Here is a 15,602-nt window from a genome sequence, read left to right as displayed (position 1 = left end):
AACAAATAGCTTATGTATTATAGAAAATATGGGAGTTGGTCATATCTGTATAATTTTAATAAATTGAAGCTGCCTTTTGTCAATAAGAGTGGTATCGTTGCTTTATGCTTCTTCTGTTGAAGCTGGGTAGGTTTTTTAAACCTCATAACAAGACAGTATACCAGAGGCAGACCTCCTGGTTGGGTGGGAAGCGTGCAGCAGCACTGGAGCCTGCAGCATTCCCTGTTTTGCCAGCCTTGTGCAACCTTTGTTTTTGTCTGCTGCAAGAAGCTACCTATGCCATGCTGGTAAAGTCTTGTACTTGATGCATCTTTTATCTTTCAGTAATATACCTCAGAGAAACGTGCCTCAAATGTGTTTTGTTCCTTTTTGGTTTCATTGAATAATAAGTTTAGTAATGCCTTGGAGCATTACTGTCCTTTAGCCTAAGAAGGAAGCTAGAAGAGTACACCCAAGTAATGGCCCTATTTGGCAGGAATCTTGCTGTTTGCTGAAGAGTTACGTAGGTAAAGCTGAAGGTGACTGGATAAGGAGTCCTGCGCTTTGAAAGGACAGGTTTCCGGAATGCACTTTTTTCATCATTGCAATCTTTTGGCCGGATCTGTCTCTAAAACTGCTGCTGTCACATTTTTACCTTTCAGCAGACTTCCTTTACAGAGGAGTTATGAGCCTGTCTGATGCATCGCTGGGAAGATTATATTTAGTCACGAGAAAACTACCTGTCGCAACTACTTCCAAGAAATGTAAGAGTAGTCCTGAGCTCCTGTACTGAAGTTATCATTGTGATACTACCTACTTAGGACTATGAAGTTTGCAAATAGATTTTGAAGAGTCTGACTTGGTATATTGAATTGTATTTACTTTGTTCCTGAACAGATTTTTCCCCTAATGAGAGCTGAATGAACACAGCTGCTCTGCTTGCAGCTTGCATAGAAAGCTTTAAAAGTCATTTTGTCTGTGTGCTTTTTTTTTTCCTTTTTTTTTCTTTCCCCCACCCTTTTTTTTTTTCCTGAAATGGTAAACAGAGCATAAAATTTAAAAGGCAAGAAAAGCTGGGGATAGAAGTTTGCATTTCAACCCAGTATCCTGTGGCCTAGCACAGTGCTGTCAGATCATTTCCACGTTCTCCACAAGCAAACTTTACTGAGGGAACATAAGAATTTCCTTTCCATGCGTTGAATCCTATGTGGTAAAAACTTAACGCCACGTGTGGATTCAGAATGTCTTTTTGCATTAGCTTAAAAAGTTTTGGAAAAGAGCACCTTCATGTTTGTTACTAAGTAACTGCTTCTAGAAAAAATATTAATCCCTGTACAGTTTTTTCAGAGGTGGTTGTATTCTTATTCTAAAATGACTGAGTTATGTAGAGATTTGGCTGTTTCAAATCGAGCTGATGAGACCAATATGTCTTTTAGCTTAGACTTTGAAGAATGAAGTTTCTCAATTAAGAAGCAAAGAAGTTAATCCACAAAAAGTTACGTGTTTCCTCTAATGATCCGGTTCTGGTGGACTGAGTATTTTCCAAGGACAGTGAAAGGATTTTGAAACTACATGAAGTCTTTGTACTCTACGTTGTGATTCAGTTAAGACAAAACCTCAGTGACATCTGCGAACTCATCACCTCCTTGGAGCTGAAATTTCCAAGTCAAAAATTCAGACAAAGCCCATTTTTGGAGAAGAGTGATTGGTTTTGACTCATAACAAGTTGTGGTTGGCTTGCTATGTGTATTTGAGAGTATTAGAATATGCTAGCCAGCTTTCCTCAGAGATGTCTTAAAAATTTGAACACCATTTTTCCAAAGCTTGTGATGACAAGCCTTCAATTGATTGTTTCAAATTTAGAAATCTGTCAAGCCTCCGTGACTGACGATATGGCACTTGGTTCCTGGTTGAACATTGGTCTAATAGTGTGCTTTGTATCATTTTTACCATACGTTTAAGGTAGCTTCAGGAAAACAATCTCTACCATGTTAACTAACTGTGATCTTGGTTATGCAATTAAGCGTTCCTAGCAGGACTTTGGTCTGTTCGTTTCATCCTTGGGAAACACATGAACCGCTGCTGAAGTCAGCTTGTGGAGGCAGTGGTGAGTTCTGCCCTGGAAGTAACAAAGCCTGAGGCAAGGCAAAGGAATAGCAAAAGCATTTCAAGGAGGGGGAAAAGAAGTATTAACTAACAGTACCTATAGGAAAAAGATTTCGTTCTCCCTGAGAACAGAGGCCAAGAAACTTGCAGGAATGATTTTTGTTGAAGTGCTAAGTTGTATAAATGTTTGAGTGCAGCTACTATGCTTGCTCAAAGCCTCTCTGTTTATGAACAGTCAAGACAACTGTACACTTTTGTAGGAAAAAGACAAATAATTAAAGTAAATGAGAACCAAAATGTTTTTAAACTCACCTCATGAGTTTTCACATTATAATAACAATTCTAATGGCAGGTAGTTCAGTGGAGCAGCAAAAGAAAGTATGTCTGAACAGCTTTTTATACTACAAGTTAGGATGCAAAATGCAAATTGGATGAGGTAAACTACACAATTCCTTTCCCTTAATTACATTCCAGGTCACTGGCTTACTTTGCCTCAAAAACCAGCGGGAGGCCACTACAAAAACTTAGATTTATGAGTAGGACTTTGAGCAAGACAAACCAGGGCAATTAGGGGAAATGTTTCCCTCTGCTGCCTTGGAGGGGCAATTCTCCCTCTCACCCCTACTTCCCGTTAGACATTTGCAGATGTTCCCCTGGTGTATGACTGTTTGTAAGCCTTCCTCTCATCATCTAGGTTTGATAGCGAAACCGAAATACTTACGCCAGTGTCCCTTGAAGCTGGAAGAAGTTGTTGATGACCATGGTTGCTTTTTTTCCAGTGTCATTGAGCAGTTGGCTCCCCAAGCTCTTGGAGAGGTGCTTCTGCTGGTGGTAGCAGCATGGGTCCTCCGCTCAGTGCTCCAGCCAAAGAAAACCTGCTTCCAGGGCTTCATCCTTCTCCCCGTACGCATGCACGAGCACAAGCACGCGTGTATGTGGGCACACACAGGCGCGCAGCCGCAGCCCTGTATGACGATGACAGTAGCAGTTCCTAGCTCAGTTATAATAGAGCACAGGTTCAGTTACTTGGGCAGCAATAGCTGACTGAGCAGCTGTTCCCCATTTTTTTGGGGAAACTGGCATGGTTGGGGGGTGGGTGGGATTTGGCAAGCTTAGCCTGTTGCCTAATGCCCCGAGATGTATTTACTAACACTAATTCAGGTTTGTGAGTTTCTTGTGTGGGCAGAGTAATGGACCTGCTCTGGGGACTTATGTGAGTCCCTTGTATCCTGCAGAGTTTCATCAGCTGTTGAACAACAGGCTTAACTTAAATTGCTGCTGCTAAAATAATTATGCCCGATTCCTGTTCTTGCAGCATCCATTCTTAGAGTGCCATCTCCTCCTGTATGCCTTCACACTTATATTGGGTAGCATACTAAGTGTTCTCTTCTTGCTTGTTTTTGCTTAAGATTTAAGGGAATCTGTTTTCCAGCACATATCCTTCATTTTTAGGTTTGTGCATATCCAGAATATGAATGAAATACAGGAGAAAATAAATCTGATTGCTTTCTTCATCTTTTACTGTTTTTGGTGAAAACATTCCATTGAATAATTTTATGGTGTTTCAGCTTAAGTTTCTTTGTCCTTTATATAGCCATATGTGATCTGTCTAGCTATCTAGAAATCTTCTAGTACTTAAAATGCCTAGAAATTAGAGTATCTATTAAATCAATTAACTTGGCAATACTGTGTATGAAGCTTCCATTAGAAAAAAAAATCATCAATATGAATACTACTGATCCGAAGTATAATAGAAAGATATCAGTTTGGAGTTTGGCAACATTTGGCATTTTGTACCCAACACACTTCCTTTGTGCAAAGTAAATAGTTCAGTTGTAATTAAAATTAATGATTGTTTTTCTCCTAATAATAATTTCACTGAACAAATTTTTGTTTCTGCAATATTAGAAAGGAAACTAAAGTGCTGACAATTCACAGAGGATTAAAAAACATCTTGCAAGTGTAATATATCCTTGACCTCTTCCTTCTCTTTCTTGCTGGGGTGGAGATGGAGATATTTGGAACGTAAATAGATAGTGTCAAAAAAAAAAAAATCTTCAGGAGTCTCAGTTCTCCCTCAAAGGAGGGTGAGCAGGCAGAGGAATCAAAGAGATAGTATTTTGGGAAGGATTCTTTTAAAAATCCATCCAAATGCTTTTAAAACTTAATCCTGTGCATGTTTGTGAATGAGAGAGCATCATGAGCTTTTCCTGTGGTTTTTCTGACAACGAAGCTTCATACATGTTTTAGAGAGATCAGTTCTAGCAGCGATCTCTAAAGAATGCCTTTATGTTGTGGATGTACTGCTGTGTCCAGTCATGCAGCAGGTCTCTGGAAAGGGGAGGCGAAGGAGGGAATTCTGACCCACCTTCTCTTGTTCCTCCTTTCCATTCAGTTTAGTAAAGCAGACGGTGAGATAGCAGCGGAGAGGATTTCTACCGTTAGAGTATGTGGTTGTAAAGGCTGGTCCATTTGCATTCCTCTGCATGGAGATGATTTGTGAAATGGCTTTTAGAAAAACAAACGTGGTGTGATCTGTTCCTTTGTAAGGACCCAGACACTTAGGACACTTGGTCAGTTAGAGTGGGTGGATCGAAATAGAGAGCCTGCTTAAGTAAGATCTCGGATATTTTAGGTTTTCCCCCTGATTACAGGATGGAGAGATGAATACAGTTTTAATAATATTAAGATGCGTTGAACTTTACAATGATATGCATTGGAGGGGAGTGGTTTTGGTTTTGTTGGGGTTTTTTTGTTTGTTTTTAGATGCTAGTATTAGACATGGATGGAGGGTGAAACAGTTTGAGGAGTTCTGCTTTTTTCAAAGTAAACAGTTTAAATACAATGTCTCTATAGCCACAATATTTTTTCTGCTGGTAGAGAAAGCATTCATTTCTGTGTCAGGAAAATGAAATACTATTACGGTCTGACCACAATCAATATACTTAAACAAGACTTTCTTGTGCTGTGTATTATCCTGAACACTGTCCACCTGGACTGCTCTTCTGTCTTGGTAATGAGAGGTCTTGGATTCAAATGCCGGTAAAGAAGGTGCTCGACTTGCAGGATGGGGTCCTCAGATATGTGTAAGCACTTCAGACTCTTCTGGGGATTTTCACTGAGAGGAGAGGGCTTTGACAAGTAGTCCCAGCTTCAAGTTGATCCTACCGGTGTTGTACAAAGTACTCATGGTGAATATTTATGGATCCCTTTCTAAAATTATCATGAACCAGAGTTAAAGTGGTGCTCTAATGAATTTTGAAGTTCCTATGGTTGTTTTTAGCACACTCACTTTCCTGTCAAGCTGAATTTACAAACTTGTTTTGATTTCTCCTAGATCACATCCTGACTTAAAAGAGGCTTCGGGAGCTCTAAATCATGTAAAACTGGACCTTTGCACAGGCTTTTTCTCCTCTTGCTATGGGCTGGAAATTTTCACCATTTCTCTTATGGGGATGTGTAGCATGAAACAAGAAGCTTTAGAGGGTAGTCAGCCTTATGAGCTAGCATTTGTGATTGTCCTTTCGCAGACCCTTGGAGTGCTTTGGACAGAAAACTGATGGGTTTGAGGATGACTCAGATGTGTGGTAGTTGATTTAGTATTAAAAAGCGAATGGAAAAAGCCAATTTCTTCTGTGGTTTTTTTTTCCCCTCTCCTTTGTAATGAAACTGTATGACATGCACTCCTTGACAATTCCCATATGCTATCCAGTTACTTCTAGTCTCTGCAGTAGAAAAAAGAATCGGTGTCAAACCTGATATCTGTGGGCATGCGATAAATCATCTCTGCTTCTGTTTCCAAGGGTAGAAAGGCAAAAGAAAGGGAAAGAGTTCCTTTTCTTGTTTCTTCATGATACATATCTCTCACTCCCCCGTTTCCTTCTTCTCGCTTTATAAAATCAGCTTTCCTTCCCTTGTCTTTGTTTTTTCTCAGGAATGCGGTCTGAAGTACAGAGTTCTGATACAAGCTGCCTTTTACTGCTGCGTATTTTCATGCGTTGACATACAAGTTTAATGTATGTCAACATAATCCAACCTTTGTCATGTAAATTTAGAAAAGCAAACACTTGAATGACAGAAGTCGATTTAGAGCGAATCAAAGGGTGCACGTTCTTCAGCAACAAAACAAGGTTGTTGGCTATAAGCAGGCAGAAATCAGGGTAGTGAAGCTTTCCAAGGGTAGCTGCTGGTCCTGCCTCTCCTTTTCCATCATCCAGGCTTCTGTGTGATTCTTTGAAGCTGATAGGAGAGAAGTGAAAAAGCTGTTGGGGGTGTTATTAGGAACAGTCTCTAGCTACGGAGTTGTAGGAGAGAGGGGGGAAGAGGCAACCAAAGAGAGGAGTTCTGGCTTATTGCAGCGCTCATTTTCAGCTGAAGGTGTACTCTGTGCTGCTTGCTGAACTCAAAGCTGCAAAGTAAAAAAAGCTCTTGCTTTGGTTAGCTATTTGAAAAAAAGATTTGCATAAACATAGTGCATAAAATCACATGCATGCACAAATATTGGCTAATGTTATGTGGGGAAAGCAGCCAAGGTATAGACACAAAATGTATGAACTAAGCTTACCTAGCAAGTTATGAGCAGACTGGAGTAAGACTGGCTTATAGGGGCATTGCCCAGCCAGAATTTCTTCTAGTCATATCATGGAAATCTCATGTTCATGAAGCTGAATTTGAAATCTTAGTGTTTAAGACTGACAGATAATTCTCTCTGACTAATGTGCTCGTGCTTTTTCTTCTGGGTTTTGTATTTTTCTCTTTGTGCAATGTAAAGCAGTCACTCAATTTTTACCTACTAGTTTGTTTGTTTTGTTTTGTTTTGTTTTTTTAAATTAGGTAATGTGGCTTTTGATTGTAGATGTTGACAATTCCAAATCCAGCATTCTGGCCTTCTTTTTTACAGTGCTAGACTTTGGAGGGACTTGACCAGACAGTATATATGTCTTTAAGTATTGTTCCATATCACAATTATTTGGGATTTTTTAAACTAGACCTAATTGAGATGCGCTAGTAATAGCCTTGCAATACTGTACAGAATTCTTTTGACATACGCTGCTTATCATCTGGATCCTATGATAAAACTCGAGTTTAGATTTTGATCTATACAATAATGCTGGTACAGTAGTCTGTTGTAGGAAGTGTCATACTTAATACTTAAATGCTTTACCTTTACAAGGATTTAGATTACCACGTGCTTTTAGATATGTTATAGAATACCTAACTTGTTTCTTCTGATGAAAGAGCAGCGAGAAAATCATTGTACTTGGAACATGAATACCTTTGATGCACAAGATAGTTTAGACATCTTGCGGTTGGTGGAATTTAGTCTAGAATACATTGAAAGGTGGCATTTTTGTTATATATGAAGTTCATATGAAACAATCCTTGACCTAGTGTGTCCTTGTTCCTCTGTAGCTTTTTTTTAAATGTTTGACTACCCACATCTTCAATCCTCAGGGCGCGGCAGGTAGGTTCAGGGGTGCTTGGGGGTTTGCTCAACTTTTGCTGGTAAGGAACATGGGTTTCTGTCTTTCTGTCGTAGTACTAGGACATACAGATGAAGTCTTCTGCCAGGGACTGTCATTGTTCCTTCTTAGAGGAGTGTGCATTCAATAGTTATTTTGAGCTTCCATTGCTGTGCTTCATGTTGAGCATCTAACACTGATAAACCTGAAAGCCACTGTTAATTTCAGTGGAGTCATCAGTGCAATTTTGCTCTTGAATTCCATCAAGACTCCAGCTTTGCCTAAAACAGTTGGTTAGCTGAGAGCTTTTGCCAATACAGCAATTGCTTTAGACAGGCCAAGTATCCTTCGGATGCCAGGGATTTTACTGTGCTTGTGGCTTTATTGTGCATTGGGAGTATAACAAGTAGAGTTCAATTTTGCATGACTTCACAAAAAATTAATGTGCATTTCCAGTATTCTGTTCAGCTGCACTTTATGGGGGCTGAGTTGGGGAGAAGGGAAAGATCAGTTGAGCCGTCACTGGGTTCCATCCTACAGAAGCTGTACATGCTCTTATGCAAGTTGTGGTATTGCTGGCAAGTTTGTAAGGCTTAGCTTTTTGGCCCCATCTGTTCAGTTTTCACCTCTTTAATATCAGTCCATACAATTGTAAAACTGTTCAGAAAGTTGAGTTTCCTGACGCCATCTTAGTAAGAGATAATTTGAAATGTGTTGCTAAAGTATTCTTTTTAAGAAACGTATGTAAGAGATGTGATCAGATACTAGCACAAATCTTCTCAGTAGAAGACTATTTCTGTTTTAAATTTACTTTGAGCAAAAATACTTGGTAGAAGATCTGACTGAAGAACTTCTTCAGTAGCTTCCTTAAATGAATCCTAAGTTCAAGATGAGAAAGTTGTTTTAGGTAGTACTGCCTGGAAGGCTCTAGTCCCATATTGCAGCTTTTTAGAACTTTGTTAAAGCACAGGAGGAAGATGACATTTTTTTCTTGATGGCTCCCCCTCAGGATATTTCAGTTATTTTTCCTTGCAGAGGTGGCATATGGTGCCTTACCCAAAGGAATTGGTATTGAGTTTTGTTGCTGAAGAGCAGCCGACTCCCTCCCCTTTAAGAGCTTTCTTCAAAATGAAGTATTTGGACATAACAAAAGGATTCAACCTGCACCCCATTGTATTTCTAATGCAAGCAGAAGTTGGAACATCAAGGGCGCCTTGAGTGCCTTGCTGCTCTGCTGAAATGAACAAACCTGCCGCATGTAACTTGCTTGAATTTCCTGCAGACGAGTGAGGTGGGTGGGAATGCATAGGGCTGAGAGTTTGAATGGGAAGGACCTATGTTTCATCTGCAGGAGCAGTCTGTAGGGATAGATGGGATGAAGAGTTTGAGAACAGATGGGTTTTCAGTTTGTTTGGGGAGGGTGTGGTGTGTGTGTTTTTGGGGTTTTGCTTATAAATGCTGTACTCAACTGTAAACCCTGTCAAAATACATTGGAGCAGCTGGATCTGGAATTCACTTGTTACAGTCAGAAAAATTGGATTCCAGGGCTTTGGGTTTGCTGCCTCTACGTAGTAATCCAGATGCACTTCCACTGTGCTTGCTTGCTTTTTATTGCAAGTAGCATCCTTTTCTCTGCTACATATCCTACTTTAGCCCCTTGCCTTTATTGTTGTCCTAGTGTAGAAGTCATGCTGGTTAACAATGACTCTTAAATGAATTCTGCCGAATCACTGTTAGGTTTTTCTTCAGAAGCTTTTGACTTATGCAGGTTGATATTTAGCTTTTGACAGTACAGCTATTGCAGCCATTTTCCACTGATAAATATGTAACACTTGATAGCAAATGCTTTTCAAAAGTAATTTTTGTTAAATTTTGCCTATGGTATCGTTTTAAGTTTTGATACCATTGGTTTTAGGGCTTGAGTGTGGAGGTGGTGAGTCTTGGGAGAACAAGATGCAGGGAATGATCAAGTGAACAAACATTGAACTCTGTCTCAGTGGGGAAAGAGAGGGGGATGTTTTCTGCATTACGAAATTCATACAGAGCTTTCCTCCAGTGAGGATTTAGTGTAAGTGGAAGGCAGGATTATTGCTATAAAACTAGTAACTCTTTTTATTGTATCACATCATATAGCCTTCCTGTAAAGCAGGAATATGTTTCACAAAGACTAAAGGCTTGTCTGTATTCTGTTCTGCCAGTTGTCTTGTAGTGAATGTTTCTTTAAAGAAAACGCTGAGTTAATGCAGTTCAGTAAAATCCAATGTTTGTGGTCTGCTTCTGTTTCTCAGGTGAAAAGGTAATAGCCTTCAAGTAGTAGAGCTTGAACTGCTAATTCCTAAGAGAAACTTAACCACTTCAGAGTTTCCTCCAGCCCCTGTATTAATACAGAGTGCAGCAAAATGAGGAGTATAATGAGTAAAGTCTAAGCTAATAGTTATATACCCATAAGAACAGCATAATGGTGACTAAATCCCTCTTCCACAGAGCAATACAGAATCAATTGGCAGCCTTGTGTTAAATCTTACGGATGTTTTTAAGAGTCTAGGTATGTTTGAGTGGAAAAACTCAGCTGCTGGTTTTGGGAAGGTTTGCCAGGTGAAATTTTGCTCTGTATATATATACACTTGGTCTGTTACCTTTGCAAAGCGTTGTTGGTTAGTTGCTGGTAGAGACTACAACGTGAATCCATGGTCTTAGTTAAATATAAAACCTGCTAATTCTGTGCCTTTGTTCTTAAATTATGACAGTGTGGACCTTCACAAGGAAAAATACTTCTAATAAGCATGTAGCTGTAAGTAGGCTTTCTTCGTAAGTTTAAAAGAAATGAGAGCAGTACGATAGTTTCAGAGTTCTTGTGCTTTTCTGCTTCCTTTGCTGCCCTCTTTTTTTTTTTTTTTTAATCTATCTTGCTGCTTTATTTTTATACATCTCATTGCGCTGGGCCTTGCCTGAAGTCACCACTGCTGTCCTTAGTTTGACAAGAATGCAAGGGGAAGCAGCCTTAAATGACTGAGAAGCTTCAAAAACATTGCAGGCAGTAGCTTCATCTGTATTTAATGAAAGGGTTTGGGTAAAAGCAGAAATCCGCAGAATGACCTGGCAGTAAGGGTTCAGCACCAGCTATTGTGGCACAGTTTCCCAAAGGGTGGGCAAAGACGCTCAAGGGCTTTCAGTGTTTTGAGCTAATTGAGGCCTCTTTGCACTTATATTTAGGCAAGACCAGCACTAAGGCTTGATTTGCAGGTTTGCAGGCAAGGTGGGCATGAGGTGTTCCTGATTTCGGTTCAGAGGGATGGTGGGGACAGTGCTCCACGTGTGAACTAAGAGGCTGCCCCCCACCTCACTGATTTCACCCCGTCAACTAGGAAGGAGTCCAGCTTTCCTTAGTGGATTCAGACCAAAGTCTTCAAAACTGACTGGTGGTTTTCAGGTTTTCTTTTTCTCCAACGCATACAAGACTTGATGTTCGCAGAGTGTTAGCGTGTGAAATACCTTATTTCTGAAATGGCTTGCTGAAAGCCGTGGGTGGGTTTAATTACATATCCTCTCCAGCAGCAGCCACCGTCTTACAGCTCTGGCTCCCGACGTGCCATTCCTCTGCTCTCTACACTGAACTACTCACTGTGAGCTGTCCCTAAGGCCTCTCCATCAAAAAAGAGACGCAAGACATTAAAGCAGCCTGTTTTATCTGAAAGGGCTTAGAGACAGCTTAGGAGGAGCAGCTGATGCAGGAGGGTTGATGCAGTGCTGGCCTGGGGCCGGGGGCCCAGCAGTGTGCAGATGAGGATGACGACCTCTGTAGCTGGCCCAGCTGTAGCAGGAAAAGGACGTCCCTAAATTAGGCACTCGAGGTCATTCAGTCACTTCTGAAAAGCCTCAAACTTAGATGTTATTCTTACTGAATAACTAAGCCTCTCTTACCACTGGTGAATACCCGAGGAGGCTCCGGGCGGGCAGTCTGCAGCTGGCCGCGCTGGCTGCGCCGTGCAGGTCTTGGAGAATTTTTAGTTTTCATTCCGTCAGACCAATATTAGTAATAAAAATAAGACCCGCTGCACAGAAGTGAACGCGTTTCTTATGTCAACACTTTTCCCTGCTCTTATTTTGGTAACATCTTAAATTGTTCTTTAGAGGCAGTCTTCATTGGCTGTACTTTTCAAACAGAGGGGAATAATAAGTACTTGCAACTTAATCAGCCGTATAGCTGCAGAGAGTTTTTTTTCTGAGTACTTTTATGTCCCATAATGAGCTGGTATTTTATAACTTCTGATGGTAATGTATTCCATATGCCTTCCATCACTGGGATAAAGAGCTTTACTCCAGAATCCAAAGCAAGTGGCTGTGGGTATTTATTTAATAAGGTTTGAAATCTTTGCACTAGGCAGGATGTCAGTGTGTTGCATACCTGGAGCTTCCTTGGGCTGCTTGTGGTGAGGTCTTAGTGTCGCTGGTGTCCCATCTGTGCTTCTTGTGAAGTAGGATAGGGTTCAGGGTTCCAACAACAGTCCCACCTTTTCAATCAAATTCTTTGCCTTTGTCTGTCCTTGTTCTGAATACCCCTGCTTGCCCTCCGGGACTTGAGACAAGCTAAAACTGAGAGGAATTCAACCATGAATGTCAAGATAGCCAAAAGAGTGCTCTGCTCATAATTCCTTGAGGCATCTCGTCTAATGCCTCATGCAGAACAAAAAGTCCTGTTGTGGGGGTGCTTAGGAGTTGCTGTAGTCCTGACAGGAACAAAAAATAATATTTTTATGGTTTCTTGCTAAAATACTCAAACTCCTCTGGTTGGGCTTAGCATTTGAAAAACATTTTCTGGTATAAGACTCTTCTAGATGTTCTGGCATATTTGCTTCCACTCTGATTGGGGCAACAACAATTACAAGTTTTTGGCAGGATTCAAATTTGTGTTTCAAGTCACAAAGGTTCATCGTTACCATTTTATCTGCATGACTGTCAGCTTCAGTATAATATCACAAGCCCCTGTGCAAACTCATCTGCTCCATTTGAGTATAGTTAAAACTGAAGAAAAATCTGAATATGAATCTTGTGCTGTCTTCTGAATCTCGAACAGGAGGTCTGTGAGACAGATTGAGGAAGGTAATTTAAGAACTGCTGATGCTTTTACTGAAAATAGTGCTTTCACTGGCAATAGTAAGTTACCTCAAAACCAACTGATTTTTGGTGGTGATGCTATGGTTATGCCATAATTTGTGGTCTTTGATCCTTAGCCTAAAGGCCTTCTGGTGAAGTCCAAATTGCCCCATGCCTCCTGTAGACTTGGATGAAAAGATCATTTGCATTCTCATTTTAGTATTTTCCAGGCTGAGAAAAGGCAGGCACACTTCTGAGGCCTTTGCTTGTCCTCCGCTCCCCAGTGTGTCAGGGATGAGCCCTCTTGCAGGAGCTGCGTCGTGGGGTGGTGTGGGACTGCTACCTGCTGCTTTCCTCCCTGAAGTCAGGAGCAGCCAGTGCTGTGATCGCTTCACACCAAGTCCCATCCCGCTTCTGCTGTGGCCAAGCTCACTGTCATTTAAACTTTCCCTGCTTTTATGCTCTCTTGGCAGCAAATACTTGAGCTCTTTAAACCTGCAGTCTGTTCAAGCTTATCTTTCAGTAGGCAAGTTACCTGCAAAACTTCTGTGGATTTAGGGATCTGGTTCCATGACTGGTTGCTATGTCCTTGAATAAACTCTACTTAAAATAAAATAAGCCAGTGACTTTTGACTTCCCCCCCTCCCCACTCACACACACTTGCATGATAATAGAACACCGTGATACTATCAAATCTCAGTGAGTGCAACCCTCTAGCAGGAAGAAAACTGAGCATGCGAGCAGGGATAGTCTCGGGCAACAACATGTGGCCCAATATTAAACATGGGCTTTTCAAGTTATAGAACCATGGAAGAGCCCAGGTTGGAAGGGGCCTTGAAAGATCATCTGGTCCAACCAGATGGTTGGTTATGTAGTGAAGTAGACAAGAATAGGAAGGGAGAAACCATTTGCTTTAATGAAATAGGCCCAGTATTTTATTTCTGTATGTTCTCATCAAGAACCTTGTAGCTTTCATGTAGCAAGGGGTGGTACTTGCTGGGAAAAAGCACCTTAAATCTTTAGAGTTTGAAGGGGTTGTTCTTTAATTTTTTTATATTTGTAGGAATAACTAAAGATTCTTACCCTGGTAATTTTCCCATCAAATCTGAAGTTTGAGAGAAAGTACAGTTCATACCTAGCATGAATACTTCCAGTGAATAGCTCTGTTCTGGCTTTTCTAGTAAACTTTTACTGATGGTACTAATTGTTACTGTGATTGTAACTTACAAGCTCTGTGAAGTTATATGAAATTTGAAGAATTGCCTTTTAGAAACTTCTGAGTAGTTTTACAGGTCCAGCTGTGCCTAACTTCATGTACCTAGTCCAAGAGAGCCTGGTCCTAGGAAGCAGGTTTCTCAGGCTTCTGATATTTTTTTTTCTCCTGAAACTTTTCTGAGGACTAATTTTTCAGCATCCTTTGTGAAGTATGGGCACCCAGTGGTGGTAGTCATTCTACCACTAGAGTAGGCAGGGATATCTTACTTCTCTATTGCTCCTGAATGCTGTCGTGTTTCCTGGCAAGCCTCTCAGCTGCAGCACTGTAGCGGGAGCTCGTCCTCTTTGTTATCCACCGTAATCCTAAAAAGCTTCTGAGGTTTGGTGTTTTCCAGGACACAAGTCTGCCCATATTAAGTATGAATTATGCCCTTCGTTCCTGGATGGGTAGTTGCATTTGGCTATATTAAAATGCATATTGCTAAATGAGCTTGGCCTCCCAAGGGATTGAGGTTGTGCTTTGCAGTTGTAAGGGGCTCAATCAGCTGTGGGTTGTGCTTTTCCAGTGAAGATGGAAAGCATACAGCCAGAAACAGGCCCTGGAAGATGATCATAAAACGTCATTTTTGAGGTGAAACTACCCACACCTTTGGCAACTGTTCCTTATACAGCCATACTATTAATACTTACCAAGCACTTTTTACTCCATTACAGAGATTTTATTGTTTCTATGTGTGGTTAATTCTTTAATCAATGCTTTGTGGCATGGAGTCCATTGTTCTACACAAGCTAGGTAAATCGTCAGCAATACATATTTCATACTCCAAATGTAAAGTTTCATTTGGCTTTTGTGTTTGTTTAAGGCTGAGTTGCTCGATTTTACTCATTTTTCCTATCAGTCTTTCTGCAGCTTTGCGTAGGATGGATGTCCCCTGTTCCCCTCTGTTCTCTCGGGCAAAGTGTTTATCCACAGCTTCTGTTGGAATTGAATTTGCTTGACAGTGAAATGACTGCTTTCTTGGGGCACCTATTTTTATATTAGATGCTGATATCCTGTGGGCATTAAAGTTTCAGTCTTTTAGCTTCAAGCAACAGTGATGTTCCTGCAGATCCAAACTGGCAGACATCGGTAGCCTAAATGCTAGTGTTTATTAGAGCAGAGCAAGGCCTGAGGGTAACTATGCCAAGTCTTGGCTCATTAAACCGGCAGGAAGATTCAATAAGGCTGCTTTTAAAGATAAGGGCAAGAACTGGCACAGGGTAGGCGGGGGTGAGAGAACAGCAGTGGGTAGGCCATGTGGTAGGTGTCTTCTATCTTCCCATAGATAATTTGAAGGCAACGGCAGACTCATTGAGACAAATGAGCTGTCATACAAGCAGGAGTAATAGCAAGTTGGAGTAATAGTATGCAGCACTTCTCACTGCTGCAGTTTAATTGGCACTGGTCTGAAGTATCGGGGTTAGAAGACAAGATCAGCTCTCTGCTTTTCTGGAGTCCTAACTAGTTATTAATTCCTTGATTTTTTTTTTAAGAATTTTGGTAAAGATTAGTGTCGGAAAATGAGTGACATCTTTTATCATGAGGGGGAAGCTGCTTGGAATTAACGTAGCCTTTGGTTTATTTATCCAAGGGAGCTCTCTTCCAGAGTTTCACCAACACTGGTGGTCTTCCAGAAATTTCAGCTGGTTTAACTTGAATGTGATGACCTCTTTTCTCTGTTTGCAGAAGACTTAGTATATTTGGAT

The 15,602-nt window shown here is 40.8% G+C and overlaps 1 protein-coding gene across 1 annotated transcript in view; it reads left to right on the top strand.

Annotated features, from left to right (window-relative positions):
- The window catches only part of PHLPP1 (PH domain and leucine rich repeat protein phosphatase 1), a 159,312-nt gene that overhangs the window by 75,148 nt on the left and 68,562 nt on the right, over positions 1–15,602 (top strand). The gene's annotated exons all lie outside the window — the stretch shown is intronic.

The sequence above is a fragment of the Nyctibius grandis genome, chromosome 3 (assembly GCF_013368605.1).
Source record: "Nyctibius grandis isolate bNycGra1 chromosome 3, bNycGra1.pri, whole genome shotgun sequence".
NCBI lineage: Eukaryota > Metazoa > Chordata > Aves > Nyctibiiformes > Nyctibiidae > Nyctibius > Nyctibius grandis.
The sequence above is the reverse complement of the archived record's forward strand: the minus strand, read 5'-3'. Positions and strand labels throughout refer to the sequence as shown.